Source organism: Spermophilus citellus, assembly GCF_964194105.1.
Source record: "Spermophilus citellus genome assembly, chromosome: 1".
In the NCBI taxonomy this organism is placed as follows: domain Eukaryota; kingdom Metazoa; phylum Chordata; class Mammalia; order Rodentia; family Sciuridae; genus Spermophilus; species Spermophilus citellus.
In genome coordinates, this window is record NC_138182.1 from 32,535,554 (window position 1) to 32,541,553 (window position 6,000).

Consider the following 6,000-nt stretch of genomic DNA (forward strand, 5'->3'; position numbering starts at 1 on the left):
TTCATCAAGGTTGCAAGTTAAACATATGTAAATTAATAATATTTATATACACTGGCAATGAACATTTGAAAATGAAATTAAGAATTCTATTCACAACCTGGGCAGGGTGGCACACACCTATAATACTGTAAGGGTCCGGCAAAACGTCGGAGGAAGAGACCACAAGAGACTGTCTTATGCAACAGCAGAAGGGAGGGTTTATTTGGAGACCAGCATGCTAGGGCCCAGAGCTCTCTATAGCAAAGAGAGATAGAGCCCTGAGAACAGCTTAAGCAGAGCTTATATACTTTCCTTGGAGAGGACAGGGAGAGAAGTTACATTTTGTAGTTTGGCAGTTGGGGACAGCTCATTCTGGGAACAAGATTAGCAAACAGTTCACAGTTGGGGACAGCACATCCTGGGAACAAGATTAGCAAACAGTGTTTTGTTAAGCATATAGAAAAACGGAGTGACAAGTACCTATTTTATTAACCTTTCAAGGGGGCTGAGGCAAGAAGATAACAAGTTCAAAGCCAGCCTCAGCAACTTAGGGAAACTGTGTCTCAAAAATTTAAAAGATTGTGACTCAAAAACTTAAATGTGGCTAAGTGGTTAAGTGCCACTGGTTTCAGTCCCTGGTACAAAAAAAAAAAAAAAAAAAGAATTCCACTCTCAATACTTCAGGAAGAATAATGTACTTTGAAATAATTTTAGCAAAATAAGTAAAAGACCTGTGCACTGAATACTATAAATATGACTGAAAGAATTTTTTTAATATTTATTTTTTTAGGTGTAGATGGACTCAACACAATGTCTTTATTTTTTTACTTGGTGCTGAGGATTGAACCCCAGTCCTGTCCTTGCTAGGGGAGCGCTCAACTGCTGAGCCACAATCCCAGCCCTGACTGAAAGAATTGAATTGAAAAGATACTCCATGCTTTTGAATTAAAAGATTTAATATTGAGATGGTAATACTCCTCAAATAGATACACAGATTCAACATAATCCCTGTAAAAATCCCAGAAGACTTAGGCAGAAATTGTTAACTGATTCTAAAATTCATAAAATCATGGAAATGCAAATGACCTAGAATAGCCAGGGCAATCTTAAAAACAAATGGGAGGTCCGTACACTTTTCAGTTTCAAAACTGACTATAAAACTGCAGTAATAAAGTCAGTGTGGTGCTAGTGTGAGTAAAGACATACGGAATACAATTGATCATTATATTAGAATTAATATCCCCCAAATATGTCCTTGCATTTATAGCCAACTAAGTTTTAACAAAGGTGACAAGAAAATCCAATGGGAAAAATATTTTAAACAAATAGGACAATCAGATATTTAAGCAAACAGGTGAATTTGCACGCATATCTCATGCCATATACCAAAAATAGATCCTAGACCTAAATGTAAGAACTAAAATGATAAAACTCTTAGAAGAAAATATAACTTCCCAGATTATGAAATTAACTTCATGAACATGTTAGGCCATGATTTCTTAGATATGACCTCCAAAGCCTAAGTGATAAAAGAAAAAAAGTTTAATTGGACTTCATCAAATTACACTTTTGCTCTTGAAAAATATACTATCAGGAAAAGGGAAACACACAGTATATGAGAAAATACCTGCAAATCACTATTTTTGACTTGTATATATTAACAACATTTACAATTCAATAATTTAAAAAAGTAACAAATGAAAATGAGGAAGAAGATGTAGAAATGACCAAATCTTCAAAGAAGATGTACAAATGACCAAAAAAACCATGAAAAGATGACATCATTAGTCTTTAGGGAAAAGCAAATTAAAACTATTATAAGATAATTTCTTACCTATTAACATGACAATAATAATAATAATAATAATAATAATAATAAAAGTGACAGGTTTGGAAACAATGTTCAGAAACTGAAACCCACATGCATTGTTGTTAGGAATGTAAAATGATGCAATCATTTTTTGGAAAACAATTTTTCTTTTTTTAAAAAAGTTGGTGCATAGAAGTACCATATAACTTAGCAATTCCATTCTTAGGTGGAATTTTGAGAGCAAGTCTTCAATTTTTTGATTCAAAGAATTGATTGATGCTGTTATAAAACCTCTTCTGCTGCTACTTACTTTATTTAGGTAGACAGAATTTTTTAGCTTACATTGTTAAAAATTAAAATTTGAATGGAATTGATATTGACCCCCTGACCATTTTGAAAATAGAATATGTAAAATATTTTTTAATAATACAAATACTTGTACACAAATGTTCACAGCAGCATTAGATCAAAAGTAAAAACTGTCCATATATTCATCAACTGAAGGATGGATTTTTTTAAATACAGTGTATCCATTCAATTGAATATTGTTCAGCCACAAAAATGAATAAAGTATTGATATATGATAAACATAGCTGAAACTTAAAATCATTGTGCTCATTGAAATAAATCAGACATGAATTTGTATGAGTCTTTTGTATGATTTTTTTTTTTTAAGAAGGCAAATTTGAAGAGAAAGTATCTGAGTGGTTGCTAAGGGTTAGAGTTGGTAATGGTAAATGACTATAAATGGGCAGAAAGTTTTTAGGTTAGAATGTTCTAAAATTAGATTGTAATGATAGATATCTACCTCAGTAAATATAAAACAATTTATTGAATAGAATATTCAAAATGAGTGAAATTTATAATATGTAAATTATAACTAAAGCAGTTTTAAAGATGTATCCTATATTGAATGATTATTATTTGTATTACATATGTTCTAAATTTGGGTAAATACTTTTTGAATAAGCATCCTACAACTAGAATAGTATCATAAAAATTCAATCAACAATGTGATCTGACAGCGTTTTTAGAAAAACAGAAGTGAACTTAGTTAGCTACAGCTTAGTTGGCCATCCAGTTCGTTACAGCTTAACTAGTTGTTTGCAGCCTAATTAGTTAATTGGCTACAGGGACTTCTGCAACCAACTAAAGCTGTTACTAGTGATTAAACTCTAGGGCAGATGCTCAATTCAAATCCTTGTTCTCCCATAAATTTTATTTAATGGTAAAGAGTCAAAAAAAGGTGGTATGATATTTTTCAATCACCTAAGTAATGTAAGAATTATGTTTTTTTCCTGGATTTTGTGGTGTCTGTAGTATATCAGCTTTTTAAAATTTGTAATTTTTTATTCACTTTTTCCCTAATTTTGTTTTTAGAATAAAACAACAACAACTAATTCTGTATTCTTTTCATTTGTCCTTTATTGTCTATGTCTTGGAGGCTCATCTTAGATGGCTTGCCAAAGGGATTTTCCTAAATACCAAATAACTGTGGAGTGTATCCACCATACAACTTGGATCTGCTTATGCTGAAACAGTGTTTGAGATTAGCAGAAAATAATAGCTTATATTTAAAAATGTGAAAATAATTTTTAACATTTAATACATCTTACTGAGATAAAAACAAAGTCTCAGATATTTTAATCAGGCCAACAAGAATCAGCACTTTTACCCAGTCACAAGGAAATAAGATGTCTGAAACTGCCAACCCATCTTCCCTCTACCTCCTAAGAACACACTCTGACCTATGACCTAGCAATGAGGTTTCTAGATGAGGTATGCCAGCTAGCCCTTACACAAGCACAGCTATTTCAGTCATGCCCTCTCTCCATTTTATACTTATGTAAGCATACAGCTGACACTGACATTTTTCTACTGGGCCGTTATATGTTTCTCTGTAAATACTAAGTCTTTGTGCTTTAAGCCATCTGGACAACCCAAGTGTACCCAGCTAAAAGCATTTCAAAGACAAGGACTTTCCATTATCTTTCCATCTGTATATATGTTGTTCCAGTTAGCATGTCTGAAGGAGCTTTGATTTGGTCATATCTACTTGAGCATTCCAGGCTAAGAATAATTGGTTATGGACCAGCTGGTGAATACTTAACTTTTGTTCTTGTCAGTCTCTTCTAAAAAGTAATGTCTTTGTGCCAAAAATGGTATTATGTGTCTGAAGTCCCAGATACTTGGGAGGCAGAGGCAAAAAGATCATTTTAGCACAGAAATTCTAGGCTTGGGCAACATAGCAAGACCCTGTCTCAAACACAAATAAATAAGCACTCTTTAATAATAATGAAGAATTTAAAGAGGTAGGTGAAAGTTTTCAAACAAAAATTATCATTATTCACATACTCCCTGCATGCCACAATATTTCTGATTTAGTAATGTCCTAACAAAGTATTCCTCTTTTCTAAGGTCTTACCTGAAACATTGTGTCTAGATGGGGAAAGACAAAAGTTCTAAGCTTGGTTTATGGTGGTTTGGAAGAGGCTTCCACCAAATATTTTGAGTTGTTATTTTATTTGACACTCTTGAGGTTTTTATATCCTGAATAATGCACTAAAGTGTGCTTTAGGAAGGTAGAAGTGCATTTCTTGGGGAAAGTGAGAGAAATTTTAATGTGAAAGACGTAGAAAAAGAGATGCTAGGAAGTACCCCGTAAAACTTTAAGGATGTGGATATTGATTATCTTAAAACTTCTGTATTCTTGTAAATTTCTGTATACCTTCAGCAGTATTCATAATCCAGATAAAAATATTGTATGAATCATGTATCTATAGCTGAGCACCCCTGACTTTGGAATCCTAGTACCTGAGTTCAAATTTACCTCATCTCACTGTCGAAAATACTTAATCACTATGAACCTGTTTTCTCATTTGTAAGACAAAGCTGTGATAACAGGACCAATTTCTTAGGTTTGTATGAATTAACTGAAATAACTCATCTAAAGTTGGCACTCAAATGTTCATAAGATATATAGATATAATTTTTTTTTTGTACTAGAGATTGAACCCAGGGGTACTCTACCACTGAGCTACATCCTCAACTGTTTTTCATTTTTATTTGGAGACAGTGTCTTGGTAAGCTGCTGAGGCTGGCTTTGAACTTTCAATCCTCCTGCCTCAGCCTCCTGAGTTGCTGAAATTACACACATGCACCACCGTGCTCGGTCATAATGATATTTGATATTCTCTCTTTGCTAAAATTCTTTAATGATCAGCAAAGAGTGGTTTTGTTATATCTGAGTTATTTTTTCCTTCTAATTGTGTCTTCCATAAATTTATGAAGTTATTTTTCCATAATTACAAATTTACTTCACAGTATAGAAAAGAGTAAATATAAATACTATTTTAACTGTCTCACAGTGCCACTCACAAAAACAATAATATATGGCATTATTTTGATTACATGAGTGTGCTTAGAAGAAAAGTCTACCTATTAGTGGGCTTTAGGAGTGATATATGCCTATTTAGGTATGTAAGTATGTAACATCCATTGTGATTACAACTCATGAATGATTATGCAAAAAAAGTTTGTAAAAAAATGTTTGTATAGAAGCCTGCATTTTAGTTTGAAGAATTTTATGAAAAAAAAAATTTATCATAAATTGTACTATATTCATTTTCAGGTTACCTAGTTACTTTTATCCACATGCTAAATGTGTGTGTGTATATATATGTGTATATCTTCATTTATTATATGATATTGTCAACCAGATATTAGAAAAACCATTAAATGACATTTAATGTTGTATGACATTAATATGAGAAATATACAAATTAGTTTAGCCATGAATTGAGCTAGGTGTCAGGGCATCCATCTCATGAACTGATGATCTAGGTTATCATGGTGCTGTCACCTAATTGCTCATGTTGAAATCGATAGGGACTCAGTGAAATAAAACTCCTAGTGAGCACATTATTTTGAGGGCTAATGTGATAATAATGTTTCAAGAGTCCGACATGAGGTTAGGTCATCAATCTATGAGATCATTGCATTTTCTCTTCCTTTAAATCCCTTGTTATATGACAAGCATAAATTTGACAAAAGATTGATGTTCTTAGAACAGCATAATTTCTCCCTTGCAGACAAAATACAGTGGCTGATAGACAAATGCAACATTTAAAAAAACTGAATCCTTAGTATAAAAGAGAATCTTTAAATACAGAATTGAAGATACATAATCAGGTTTTGAAGGTTTCCTATTT